The sequence below is a fragment of the Balaenoptera borealis genome (assembly GCF_965194805.1).
Source record: "Balaenoptera borealis genome assembly, chromosome: 5".
Lineage (NCBI taxonomy): Eukaryota > Metazoa > Chordata > Mammalia > Artiodactyla > Balaenopteridae > Balaenoptera > Balaenoptera borealis.
Window position 1 is genome coordinate 5,462,007 of NC_138862.1, and position 14,872 is coordinate 5,476,878.

At 46.4% G+C, this 14,872-nt stretch overlaps 1 protein-coding gene and 1 long non-coding RNA gene across 4 annotated transcripts in view; one reads left to right on the top strand and one right to left on the bottom strand.

The window, feature by feature from the left end:
- LOC309629636 overlaps nucleotides 1–13,406 on the bottom strand; it is a 127,415-nt gene extending 114,009 nt beyond the window's left edge. For both annotated transcript variants that reach the window (XR_014245157.1, XR_014245158.1), the window contains exon 1: nucleotides 1,532–13,406. This is a non-coding gene — a long non-coding RNA (uncharacterized lncRNA). The remainder of the gene's footprint in view (nucleotides 1–1,531) is intronic.
- Nucleotides 1–14,872, top strand: part of DSCAM (DS cell adhesion molecule) — a gene marked incomplete at its 5' end in the record, with an annotated part of 739,398 nt that overhangs the window by 534,539 nt on the left and 189,987 nt on the right. The gene's annotated exons all lie outside the window — the stretch shown is intronic.

Consider the following 14,872-nt stretch of genomic DNA (forward strand, 5'->3'; position numbering starts at 1 on the left):
CTGACTCAATCCTGCCCTGGAGACCCGGCACACCCCATGCTTCAGAGAGACAGCGGCCTTCACACACAACCTCCAGGAACCTCTGGGAACGTTGGCTCCTTACATGTCCTTGTTTGCAATGCTGCAGACTCTCCGTCCGGGAACTCTGGACTCCCCAGTGGGGAAGGACCTCACCCAGTCCCCTGGTCCCGCTCTAGGCTTCAACTCCCTCCAACAACCTGGCGAAAATCTCCTGTAGCCTTGACTTGAATGCATCCACTGATGGAGAACTCACTACTTTTACAGGCATCTTGTTCTAGTTGAAATATCCTGAATATTATTTTTTATAATACTATTATTGAATTCCTACATTTTTCTAGGAAACGTACTAGACACTTTCAATATGTTTATATGGTAATTTCCAACAGCACTGCCATTTGGGTGACTCTATTTGCCATGTTTCAGATGATAAAACTGGTGTTCTTGCAGGTTAAGATGGACGCAAGGTCACACGTGGGGTGACCAGCTGTCCTGGTTTGCCTGAGACCCTCGGTTTTAGCATTAAAACTTCAGCGTCCAGGGGCATCCTCGCACAGCAGGAAGTTAAGGAGCTGAGGTTTAACCCTTTGCACTTCCAGCTACACACTAGGACTTGTGCCTGTTTTTCTCGTTCTGCTTTTCAGAGTCTTGATCACTCTTCTGTGCTCTTCCTCCATGATAATTCTCGTTGCCCCCAAGTCCTGAGCGGGGTACACCCACTCACCCCAAAGTCCTGTTCTGCTGGGGCCTCCGCTTCGGCAGACCCATGCTCCTAGTTGGACGTTGGAAAAGTGGCCGTGGGACTCCTGCCCGAGTTTACTCACATCCCCTGGACATGCTTCTTACTTCATCTTTAAGGGACAGGAACCTGGATCTCGCCTGAAATCAGACAGTTGTCTCGCCGCCACTCCCATCCCCCTCGTGGCTAGGTCCGTCTGACAGCCGAAAGCATCATTGGTCTGTCCAGTTTCAGAAGGCTGAGGGGCATAGAGCCCACAGCAAACCGGAGGTGCACTTTCCCTGCTCAGAGAGGCCCATGTCCAAAGTCTTCCTCACTCCTGGGATCAAGGGAAGGGGACTTGCTGAGCTCTGACTGCCCAGCCACCCTACCTGCCAGCAGCAACCTGGAGGGAGAGAAACAGGGAGAGGCAGCCTGTGCCACGGGCACCTGGCAAAATGTCCCCGCCTGCTCCTCACCCCACGGGCCTCCCTGCAGGAGGGGGAGGCAGGGGTCCCAGGGGCCATGCAGATGCCCAGCAAGCCGTGATGGGCACGTGCCCAGCCCCCTTTGGTTCTCAGGCTTCCACGAGGAGCCCAGGTAAATCCTGCAAACACGAGAAGACTCCCCATGCGAGGCTTGCTCTTGTTAGGATGACGGGCCCCTTGTTGTCCTAATAACGTCCTCCCATCAGAGGGATGAACAAGTTCCCAGGGCCGTTTGCTGCCTTTTCCGACCATCGGCACAGCTTTGATTTAAGGACGCGCACTTTAATCACGCATCATGTGTCATTACCTGGACAGACAGCTGCAGCCACAAGACACGAGCTCTGATAAATCACGCTGCAAGTCGCGGGGCGATCCTTTGTGGAGCTTCCCTCCCAGCTATTCCGCAGCAGCTCGGCATCCTCAGGAGAGCAGGGCGGAGGGGAGAGGGCTGGAGCTAGCTGGTGGAAAGCAGGAGCACCCCTCCTTCCCTCTCTTGGCTTCCTTCCTGTGGACTCCAGGAACCTTGCCAGACTCTCCGGAGGTCGAGCCCTTGATCATCAGTGGACTGAGCACTGTCTTTTAAATAATTGCCGGGACACAATTTCAAGCACTTCTGCATGCAAATCACAGCAGCACTGAGATTTCTTGCTTTTTAAAACGCTGCTTTTATCCACCCCTCCCCTGGCTGCTGGAGAAAAATGAGACCTGTTATAAAATGCACGTCTTGTCACGTCCATGGGCTTTCTGCCTGCCTCGCCCTCCCCGGGCAACACGCCTCCAAACAACCAACTCCCCGGCACCCAAGCAGGGTTCCCACTGCTGGGGGCTGCTCCTTCGTCGCTGAAGCTCCTGTTTACAGAGCTCTGGTGGAAAAAAACCTTCAGTGGCTCTCATTCCTTCAGAGTTTATCTTTGAGACCCCTCAGGAAGGCATGGTGAAAAAGGAAATGCAAAACAGTCTCAGGGTCTTAAGAAAGTGACTACACAGGAAATAGCCGATGGCAGCACAATTGTGAATTTTAATAACGGTTCTGCTGGAGCCTGTATGATAAAAGATGTAGGCTACTGGGCCATTATGAGAGAGCGGTCAATTTCCACACCCGAGGAGAAATGGCCTCTCCCAGGTGTCGTCTAATGTGAAAAGAAGAATTCATTTGGGTATGGAGGTGCCTTTGTTTTCTGCTTTCCTTGGCCGTGCATACTGGGGTTGATAGGGCTTGAATGACCATCACAGATGGGAAATGCAAGCAAGGCAGACCCCGGAGAGGTCCCTCCCTCTGCTCCTTGTGCGGGCCACTGTCACAGCCCTCCCTGTGACACTGGGGTGGCTGCCGGAGAGGGAGTTCCTCTCTTTTTCTGCAGCATCTCTTTCTCCTCCCGGCTGCTGCTCTAACTCAGCTGTCATCACCCTGCGCTCTCCAAGGGCATAGAATAGAATGCAGGAACACATGTGCGAGCGCAAAATGTTCTAGAATCTTGAAAGGTCCTGTGTGACAGGCCCGGCTGGCTTCATGCGGGAGCAGCCCTGGCCTCATTCAGGCCCCGCACTCACAAAGCCGTGCTCAGATCAGTGTGCTGCTGTCCTGGTCTGGAAATCCTGAATAGTTTTTTTTTTTTTTTTTTTAAGTTTTTAATTTTTATTTATTTATTTATTTTTATTTTTGGCTGTTTTGGGTCTTCGTTTCTGTGCGAGGGCTTTCTCTAGTTGCGGCGAGCGGGGGCCACTCTTCATCGCGGTGCGCGGTCCTCTCACTATCGCGGCCTCTCTTGTTGCGGAGCACAGGCTCCAGACGCGCAGGCTCAGCAGTTGTGGCTCACGGGCCTAGCTGCTCCGCGGCATGTGGGATCTTCCCAGACCAGGGCTCGAACCCGTGTCCCCTGCATTGGCAGGCAGGTTCTCGACCACTGCGCCACCAGGGAAGCCCCTGAATAGTTTTCGAACAAGGGCCTCCACATGTTCGCTTTGCACTGAGCCCTGCAAGTTACATCTCCTGTTTACAGGTAACACGTGTGAAAGTAGCCTTGGTAAAAGTGCTCATTTCTTTCCTTCTCCACAGCATTTCACTAGTTAAAAAAGGAAAAAGGTACATGAAAGAATAGATTATGCGCCTTTTTTAAATTGTATAGTTGATTTACAGTGTTTCAGGTGTACAGCAAAGTGATTCAGTATTATATATTTTTTCAGATTCTTTCCATTGTAGGTTATTACAAGATATTGAATACAGTTCCCTGTGCTATACTGTAGGTCCTTGTTGTTTATCTATCTTATTTATAGTTGTGTGTATCTGTTCATCCCAAAGATTCTGTGCCCTTGAGTCTCAGGTCTCATTAACAAAAGCAAAACAAGTGAACCAACCTAATGCTCAACCCCTCCCACACCAAATCTCCTCCTCCAAAGACTTAATTTTTTTATCTGAAAAAAAAAACCACTGTTATTTTTTCTCTTTCTCTATGATTTCTTCATTTGCTTTAATTCTAAACTGTGAAATGCGACAAGACTCTTACAGGAAGATTTTTTCCTCCTGAGCATCCGTGTTCCGGAGTCACTGTGAACACACAAGAACACGAGCCATCCCTACTCAGGAATGAGCCCAGAGCTCAGGCAGACGGCCCCGCTGTGAGCTGTGGGCCTCAGGGGTCATTAGCTGTAAACAGAAAACAGGAAGCAAAGCGCCAGACACAGGGGGGTCCTATAAGGTTACTTAACTAAGGTCAGTGATAAGAGGTCACCATCATGACGTAGGGGAGAGAGGGACATGGCCATGGCTGGAAGCTTTGAGCACGAGATGAACATGGGCAGTGAGGAAGAGAGACCCAGGGGTCTGTACAGTTAGGATAGAGAGGCTGTGCCCCAGGAACAAGCGCACAGTACACCCACCATGGGAGGAAGTGGGGGTCTGCTCATTGTAATGAGAGATTCTCAGGCTCTCAGACTGATGAAGCAGGCACCTTCTCAACTTGCCTGTCACAATGTCAGTGGACAAGTGTGTTCTGGGAGGTTTTATCCCAACAAGCAGATGGTCCAGCCCAGAAGCTGCACTTGTCACTTCTGCTCCCAGCTCATTGGCTCTAGCTAGGCACATGGCCCCATCCAACCACGAGGGACCAGAAAGAGCCAGTCTCCCAGGTGCGCAGAAGGTAAGGAACCTGAAGCATGTGATGGGCAGCATTCATGACCACCACAGAGCCTAAAATATGACTTTTTCACTTGATTATTTTGACCGTTCCTCCATCCATCTGTTCATTCACTCCTCCAGGAGTCCACCTACAAAATGGTCCTTTACTCTGTGCAAGATGTTGAGCTAAATTTTGGTGGAGTCATCAGGGTTTCTGCCCCAGGGAGCTCCTGTCTGTTGGGGGAGCTTCAAATACCTGGTGAGAAGGGGATCCAGGACATGTGTCACAAACGTCATGCAGGTGATTCGCTGTGGGAATTTAGAGGAGGAAGCCAGCATTTTCACAGAGGAGGAAGCCAGCATTTTCACAGAGGACGATCAGTGATGTTTCATAGAGGAGGTGACCTTGGAGCTGCATATTAACAATTTATGCGGTTGCAATAAGCAGAGACAGGGAGGAGAAGGGAGAAGGCATTCCTCAGTGGGGAACAGCCTGAACGAAATCCTAGAAGCTGGAAAACAGGAGATATTTTAACTGGAAAAGGAACACAGGTAATTTACTGTTGACTTGTGAGAGATGTTGAAGGCCACTGAAAGCCGAGAAAATATAATCAGAGAAGTGTTTATGGGAGAGTAATGAACATATATCTACGTGCTTGATGGATCAGAATAAACGGATTGAGTAGAAGAGAAATGAAGGCAAAAGCCAGTAGAGAGACTGTTGCAATAGTCTAGACACAAGGTGATAAACACCTACTGACCACGGGTCAAGTGGGAGTAGGAAGGAAAGGGCAGGGTAAGAGCTGTCACGGGGGGAGAGGCAACAGGACTGACAGTGACCAGACAGCAAGGGAGGAGGGAAGCAGGTGGCACCGAAGGAGGGCACGCCGTGTTCACCTGGGGCCCGCCCCTGAGCAGGCACCGCCCCCGGCATCTTACACAGAGGGGGCAGTGACGGTAACGTTGACCTTTCAAACCAAAGGGTTAAGAGAAAGGAGATCACCTGCGTGAACAGAGCTACAGAGCTATACTAGTCAGGGTTCTCCAGAGAGACAGAAGTAGTAGGATACATGCATATACCCTCTTAGATATGGAGAGATTGAATAACAGATTTATTATGAGAAGTTGCCTGACACGATGATGGAGGCTGAGAAGTTCCGCCTAGGGCATCCACATAGCCCCACCCACGCAGGGCAGGGCCCATCTGCTTTAGCAAGTCCGCTGACTCAAAGGCTCAGCTCATTCAAAAGCACCCTCACAGACACACTCAGAAATACCACGTGATCCAGGCACCCCTTGTCGCAGGCACATTGACACACGAAATTAACTATCAGAGGAGATTAGCATCTCCCTCGGGGGCTGACGGAGATAAAGCCCTTGCTGAGGTGGTAGGCCGTGTGGGACAGGCCCCTGCAGGTGGGCCACATTCAGCTGCTCAAGTCGAGTCGTAACCCTGATGACTCCCTCCCAGGGTTGTGTAGGTCTGCGCTACTCGAGGCGTGGCCTGGGGACCCAAGCAGCAGCGTCACTGGCACCTGCAAATTCTCCAGGGGGGCCCCCAACAGTTTGTGTTCTGTCGAGATCCCCGGGTGATGTGTGTGCCTAGTAAAGTCTGAGCAGCTATGGTGTGTTAGTCAGCTGCCATAAAAAATTACCACAGACTGGGTGGCTTAACCACAGACATTTTTTTCTCAGAGTTCTGGGGGCTAGAATTCCAAGATCAAGGTGCCAACCGATTCAATCCCTGGAGAGACCTTTCCTCCTGGTCTTCAGATGGCTGTCTTCTTGCTTTGTCCTTGCATGGCCTTTGCTCAGTGCATGCATATGGTGGGGGAGGGGAGAGGGGTGGGTGTAGGGGGATATCTCTTCCTCTTCTTACATAATTTCAGGGGGACACAAACATTTAATCCATAACATAGGTGTGGGTGGTATGCAGTGGTGTTACCCTTCTTGTCCGATGTTCTTACAAGGACCTGGTGGAGGTGTAACTGGGGTCTCAGATGAACTCCTGAAATTGACAGGTCATAGGCAAATACCAAACACGTTCAAAAGCGTCCAGCGTAAGAGCGTTTAAGATCACTATAAAAATATCTCAAACGTCTAAGTTTTTCTCCATTTGCAATTACCAATTTTGGTGTGCTTTGTAGACCATTTCAGAGGCTGGATTAAATGATTACCCCATTACCTACGCCACCTTCTGAGGAAAGCTGTGATAGTGGATCTCGTCCATCCTTCTAAATCAGGCACCTTTCCAAGTGTCTTATAGGATTCTAGGCACTTATGCTCAGTTAAATAACTTCTTCCCAGTATAAACAGCTACCTAATCTAAACAGTATAATTCACCTTAGGATGGAAAAGGCATTACATTTTTTTCCTTACACATTTATTTCTATTAAAAATTTAGAATGTGCCCCTTAGTTCAGTGTTGGTTTTTGATGATTTTATCTTGCACACAAGGTGACTAACTCATACCTCATAAGAGGGCATGTCTCCAAAACAGCATGTATGAAACAGACCCACTTCCCCATCTTATGATTTAAAGCAGCATTATTGTAGGCTTGGATGTTCTTTATTATTATCTTCTCTTCCTGAGAAATGTCAAAAATTCTATTTCCAATATCTACTGTTGTTATTTATTCTCCACTTGGGAAAAAAAAACCAAAAACTAATTTCTCTCTCCTTTACTAGGTCCAAAATTATCTTCCAGTATCTTAAGGCAGTTAGGGTTTTGACATCCTGAAATGTTGCATATTCTTCTCTGCAGAAAGACCTTTGAAACTAATCTTCTAGAGATGAGGGTAGTCAGTGAAAACCCACCAAAATTGCCTGTTTCCACTCAGGACACATAACTGTTCTCCATCTCTGAAGTCATTCATGGGGAGAGTTTAAGAGATTACAAATTAGACAGTGAATGGCACATGCGATGAACATATGAGAATCCACTATTTCAGAGAGGAATTGCAGCTGCCTTTCATGTCAAGGGAGTGGGAAAGTCACCCTGTATGGGGTCTTATATCACTGTCAGAGATTCAGGTGAGAAGGGCACAGTCATTGTGTCACTTGAAAGTGGTAAGTTTCTAGAAAATCACGGAAGGGCTTTTAATTCCTCCCACGTACTGCACTGTCACCTCTGGCAGCTGTCACCAAAAAGAATAGCAGCACTTATCTAAGGCCACATAAAGCCAGCACAGTCATTCCTGTATATCTGTGGGGGACTGGTTCCAGGACCCCCGACAGATACCAAAATCTATGGATCCTGAAGACCCTTATATAAAAGGATGTAGTTTTTACATATAACCTACACACATCCCCCATATGCTTTAAATAATCTGTGGATTAATATAATACCTAATACAATGTAAATACTCTGTCCTTAGTTGTAAATACAATGTAAATACTCTGTTCCTAATTGAAAATACAATGTAAATGCTATGTAAATAGTTACCAGTACACAGCAAATTCAAATTTTGCTTTTGGGAACTTTCTGGAATTTTTTTCTCAGTTTTTTTAAAACTCGGGGTAGAGTTGCTTTACAATGTTGTGTTAGTTTCTGCTGTACAATGAAGTTAATCAGCTATATGTATACCTATATCCCCTCCCTCTTGGACCTCCCTCCCACCCCCCTCATCCCACCCATCTAGGTCGTCACAGAGCACCAAGCTCAACTCCATGCTATACAGCAGCTTCCCACTAGCTATCTGTTTTACACGTGGCAGTGTATATATGTCAATCCCAGTCTCCCAGTTTTTGATCCTGGGTTTGTTGAATCCACAGATGCAGAACACGTGGTTACAGAGGGCCAACTGTAGTTAAGTGCAGTGTAGGCGTGGGAAAGAAAGGACATGCTGCTTGATGTCTTTGTTCGTTTAGACAACACAGGAACTAGTTAATTTCCTTTCTTCCTGCTGCCTCAAAGCATCCCACAGGGTGAATGAGAAAAGACACAAGCGCACCCACGGGGAGCACTGAATGTCCTTCATCCTCTCCCTCCTGGAGGTGGGCTAGGCCAGCCCCACCTGTTTCACGTTTACTCCAGCTCTGGGTGGACTTCGGGGTAAATATCTCCACCCTCTCCCCCACTCCCCTACTCACTGTTAGGCCCAATGTCCACAAAATCTACCCAGCTCTCCCACTGACCTGGTTCTAAAACGCAGAGGCAGGACTGTAGATTCTGCTTCAACAGGAGGATCTCATGAGCCGGGGCTTGGCACAGTTTGCGGTTCTTCTCTCTGGGCTGCCGCATCCCGGGTGTGTTTGTCCAGGGTTATTAGGGGACCAGGGAACTAAGTGAGAATGCATTCTCCTGCTCCCGACCTGTAGAGTCAGGCTCTGGGGCTGGAGCCTCCCATTTCCATTCTTAGAGGCTCCCCAGTTGACTTTGGGGCACAACTACTTTGAAAAATCCATGTTTTCTGACATTTGCACAAAGAGTAAATGTATCATTACTCTATCATTTACTCTATCATTTACATATCAAAGAGTATCATTCCAGATGATAGAATCTGGAATCTTTTTAAGGCTCTGGAAGCTTTTTTCTTTTGGATCTATTTTAAAACAAAACAAAATATGTATTTAAAACAATTAAGTCTATTTTTTTTTTTTTTAATGCTTATATTTCCATTTCTCCAGGGCCATGGCACGAGGTTGTACATCTCAGGTGTGCTGTTCAGACCATGGTCATGGTAGCTGGTGCAGTTACAATGTCAGGCAGAAGGCAGTCAATGGTCCTGAGGAAGGGGGAGTTTCGTTCTCCTTTGCAAAGAGGTGCCATTTGGGCCAGAGGACGAGCCCACACTACCCCCTATGACTTCAAGGAAACTCTGGCCTCAGATCCATCCCAGAACGTTCTGACCAGGGGAGGGTCAGCTCTGAGTTAATCCTGTCCTTCCGGGATCATCTTTCCATCCTTTGCTCCCACACAGTCCCGCATCTGAATTGATTTTTCTCTCAAACTTCCAAAAACCTCCGTGGTAGACAGAGTCAGGACCACCCCCTCCCCAGGATGTCCACATCCTCATCTATGGAACCTGTGAATGTGTCACCTTGCAGGGCGACATGACGTCACAGCCGTGATTAAGTTAAGGATCTTGATAATGGAGAGCGTATCCTGGGTTATCTGGGTCAGCCCAATGTAGGCAAAGTGTTTGTTGTAAGAGAGAGGTAGGAGGGTCAGAGTCCAAAAACAAAGAGACATAACAGTGGAACCAGAGGTCAGGGTAGAGGGGGAAGGGAGCCATGAACCAAGGAATGCAGGTGCCCTAGAACCTGGAAAGGCAAGGAAACACATTCACTGCTAGATCCTCCAGAAGGGACACACCCCTGCACACACCCTGATTTTAGACTTCTTACCCCTAGAACTGTAAGAGGATACATTTGTGTTGTTTTAAGTCACTCAGTGTGCGGTACTTGTCACAGCAGAAATAGAAAACTCACACCACCCCCTAGCATCTTTTCGGCATTTTTTTCCAGCAAACCCTGATTGCACAGTTTTTACACAACAGACAGCATGCTAGCTCTAGGGGTGAGTGATGGGCACTGGGGCTTCTAAGCTCCATGAGTAACAGGAGAGTTGGAGGACGGTGGTTCAGTTGTTGTGAGAAGCTCGGGGGCAGTGGTATGATAAAGCTGTCCCATGGGTTCCTGTCCCCTTCTCCCCATACACCCAGCTCAGTGACGTCGGCAGCCGCGGCTGCCTCTCCAACGTTGTTAAGACGGAACATCTGTGATTCGATTATCTGAGTGTGGCTCAGTAGACACTTACTTAGTGCGAACTGTGCACCAGTCATTCTCCCAAGCTCTTTATCAATATCCACTTGCTGAATTATTATTCCAACACTGTGACATGGGTACTATCGTTAATCCCATTTTAAAGGTGAGGAAACTGAGACTCAGAGAATTTACCTAAGACCGCGGGGCTTGTACAAAGCAGAGCCAGGATGCATGTCCGAGCAACCTGTTCCCAGGGTCTCCATCCAGATCTTCACTGTGCTGTGTCCCCCTGGGTTGGGGCATTCCCTTCTTTAACCACAGGCAACAGAGGCCTAGGTTCTTACCCCACATGCTTGTCCCACTGAAATAAAACCCTGCAGACCTAGAAGTTCTGTAAAAGCATGAAATGATAAACTAGCCCACACCTGGGGGATTCATCAGAATAGGAAAGGACCAGAACGCCATGGGCTAAAGGGACTTAATAATAACGTGGTGAAAAGATGCTGGGAGCTCAGATGCTCCTCCTAGTGGGCACTTCGGGAAGCACGTTTTGACCCAGTCATCAGATGTTCAGATGTTGGGCCAGACCCTGGGCTCCATGCTTGGAACACCCCACAGAACAAGGCAACCTGCTTCCTGCCCTCGGGAAGCTGTTTTCAGAATGTGGGCAGAAAACAGGGGCAGCCAGGGCCAGGTTTAGAATCACTTCTCTATGCAGCTGTGTAGGAAGAAGCTAGTTGCTTTATATTTAGGTATGCAGATTAGAGCAAATGTACAGAGGAACATTATTTTCAATCACACTGTTTCCACCCCTGATGTAGTGCTTGATAATAGAGCCACACTGGGCGTCCTCACTTAGGCTTTGGTAATTTTTATTTTAGCAAAACAACCTTCCTTTTGAATAATGGAAAAATCACCCATGCAATACTGAGCTTTTTCCTTACTCTTGATGATACAAATATATGTTTACTGTATCTGATGGGAGAGAGCTCTCTATAAAATGATGATGGCCTCTGGTGGGTGTAAATGGATCTGATTTTTTTTTTTTTTCTGAAAAAAAATACAAGCCTGATGCATCATCATTAACTTTTTGGCTGCATTGTCGAGAGTGCAGCTAAATTTGCCTGCAAATGAATACATTTGAAGAAGTGACAAAAGAAGGGGCCGTTAGCAGGGAATGAGAAGATGAGATTTGAATGGAAGGTGGTTTTTGACCCTCATGATATGGTACCATTTTCTTCCTTCCAAATGGTCCCTACAAATGGACTCAACTCTATTCCCATCTAATTGACAGATCTCTCTTGCTGAAGAGGAACAAGGTGGTTCAAGAGGTCAGAAAGAGTCCTACACAGACCTAAGTAGCAACTCTTTTAGTCTTAATTGTTGGCATTTATGTAACATTCTTCAAATTAAATATGAGAGAAAATAAATGGCTCCATATTTTTGCAAGCCTGACATTTTTCTCTCTTGTGTTTTCCTACTTCGTAAGTAAAATGTATTTCTCTGTAGGTGCTCTTCCAGATGGCTACTGTGTAACATAGGCTAAGTCGGGACTGCAGATGATTTGGGTTCATACTAAGTGGCCACTGTCCCGCTGCCTCAGTAGTAGGCTGGTGGTGCATAGAAAAAGATCACTGCTGGCACAGAGTGACAGGAGAACAGACACTGCTGATTGTTGTCTCTTGCGTGTAGTCTATAGCAGATTCTTCAGCTACATAGCAAGTAAATTATCCCTAACACTGTTCCATTTCTGAAGAGGCTAGTTTCACATAAAAACAAAGAGAGCTGATAGTGATTTGAGACTTCGGACAGCTAAGTTGTGATAGCTCTGATGTGCATATAAAGGTTTGGAGCTGGAAGGAGACTAAGGGTTTGGCAAACCCAAGCCTCTTGTTTGAGAGAAGAAGAGACTGAAGTTCAGGCTGGACCAGCACTCAGGGTTCACAGCCTCCCTCTGGTCCTGGGCTTCATGGATACATGTCTCCCTCACATTGTACCTTAGAAAATCAACCCAGGGATACAGTTCGGGTTGTGTGAGGTAGTATCACATAAAAATAGAAACACACGTACACCAGAGAATTGCCAACTGAATGCTTTTAAATGCTCCAGGCAGGAAAGACAGGGACCATGAGATTACAGAAAAGCAAAAAGGAGAGAAGAGGGAGGCAGGGAACTGGATTGAGAAGAATATCACAGAAGAGCAAGGAACAAAGAGGGGAAGCAGGACACAGAAGCGACGAGGCCACGGCGGACAGGAGTGAAGCTGGTCACAGAACTTTCCATCTGCCTTATTTTATTAAAGTTCAAATTCAGCCACATCTTGTATCAATATTACCAGATGTGGGAAAACATATAATAGCTTCATTTACTAATTGTTTACTAAGAGCCAGTCCCAGTGGGAACTGCTTTGCTTATAGAATCCCCACTTATCCTTCCGTCAGCCTCTGAGGTGGACAGGACCTTGATCTCCACTGTACAGATGATGAAACTGTGGCTCAGAGATGTTGAGCAACTTGCCCAAAGCCACAGAGCCGTCCTGTGCCGCGGACTGGATCTGCCGTCAGGGCTGCACAGGTTCAAAGCCGGCCTTCCTTACAACTCACCTGGCCTTAGCTGGATAGCTGAGTTTGCTTTGACTCATAACGATGTCATCCCCCAAATGACTCCACGCCTAAAAGGGAGAAATAAACAAAAATAAGACAAACGTGACATTCTGAGAACACAGACACATTACGTCCCCGCACTCTGCATGAGGATTTTGTGCAAAGGCTGTTCCCCACTGCACTTTCTGGTTAGGGACTGCAGGCAGGGGTCTCTAGCTGGGAACTGAGATTTGAGGTGTGAAGAGCAAGACAGACTAGGCCGGGGCAGGTGGGTCACACGGCGGCCAAAGTGAGGCCAAGGGGGGTGTGCGGCCCTCACCTGAGGCTGTCAGGTGTTGGCAAAAGCATGAGGGCCTCTTAACATTCCAGGACTATCACCTAGCCGTGAAAGAGAGGGTTCGGGAGCTGTGCCAGGTCACCTGGGGATGCCGTGAGCTAGTGCTGCATGAGAAAAGTAACGCAGAGAAAGATGGGTCGTAACCAAACAAACTGTGACCCCAGACCGTGCACTGTGAACGTGTGTGTGTTGTGCGTGCGTCTGTGCGGAGGATTGTACGATTACAGAGAAAACTATGAAAGGACGTACACAGAGTTATAACAGAGTCGGCCTGAGTGTGTTTATGTGGAGGGGAGGGAGAGAAAATAAGGATCGGGCAGAAATATCTGTAATTAAATACACAGTGTATGATGTGTTTCTCTTTATGCAAAATTACCTAAGTGTGTGTGTGTGTGTGTGTGTGTGTGTGCTCGTGCCTCTGCGTGCCTATGTGCGTGTTCTTGTGTGTGTAAAGAGTGCCGTGAAAAACAGGGTCGGCAAAAATGTGACCGTAATTGCTTCAAGTGGTTGAGTTTTAGATGGACTTTTATTTTCTTTTTCAAACTTAAGTCTATTTCTCTAACTTTCTGGGAAGTTTTTTGAGTAAAGAAAAAACTTTAAAATATTACTTTGGTTTTAAAAATTAATATAGCCATTTATTAAAGTTATAAGTGCAAAAAGCCTGTGTATCTTCCTTTAACTTTTAGTTCAACTCACAAATCTTATTATCCTACAGATATATCTAGCAAATCTGAACAAGTGCTTTTAAGGGATTTTTGACTAATGTTTAGTCCCATTTATAAACTTTGGTTTTTATTCATTTTTGCAGATTAAAATATATTTATAAATTAAATATATTTGATTTACTTTTTAAGTACTCCAATTATTGGACTGACAATAGCTTCCTGGAATCCACATAATTTTTATAAATCAAGTAAGTTAAACTTACAGGTAAATTTAGTTATTCTTATAATTTCTTAAATGTTACACTATTGTGTCTAGCCCAGTAAGTGGTTCAGCTAATATCACTTATCCAAATCAGTTACTCAATTATACATTAAAATTTGTATTACAAATCTGATGTGAAACACTAATATACTCATAAACATTTAAACTGTATGAACTTCTTATCATAAATATAGTAATATTGGGGTTTTCTTCTCTAAAACATTTCTGTACTGAATTCTAACTCTTTCTGGAGCTAGAAAGTAATTATCTGCTGAGGAAACATGACATGTAAACTGTGAGACCAGCTTCTTCAGCATCTTCAGGAATGTTTTCTTTTTCTTTTTCTAGTAAATATGGAGTGCTCACATTTCCCCCCCCTAGATTTATTTATTTATTTATTTATTTTTTAATTTAGTTTTTTCTGGCCTCACCGCGTGGCATGCGGGATCTTAGTTCCCCGGCCAGGGACTGAACCCACGCCCCCTGCAGTAGAAGCATGAAGCCTTAACCACTGGACCTCCAGGGAAGTCCCCAGGGATATTTTCTTAGTGGACCGAGGTTTCTTAACAAGCAGGGCAGCCCCTTGTAGGGACCGCCACTGGTTTCTTGTTCTTGGAACTCAGTCCCACCCTGTTCTGTGGTTGCTCCATCGAAATTCTTCAAATGGGGTGTGTCACGCTCCACGCTCCCTAGGTCCACGTTACTGATTGTCTGACTCCGTGGCTGTACCAGACGTCAGTCACTCCTTCTCAGGGCGCTAAGCCACTTGATTTGATTCAACAAATCCATTTTTGGTTCCATTACACTTGAATTTTTTCCATATTTCTCTTGTCTTTAGGGTTATAACAACAAATATAATTCAGTATCTCTGTATGTAATGCATGACTTTATTGGACTCATGGTCAGTGTTTAGGGTTGCCAATACAATGTGCCATACAATTCCATTCTGTAAACGTG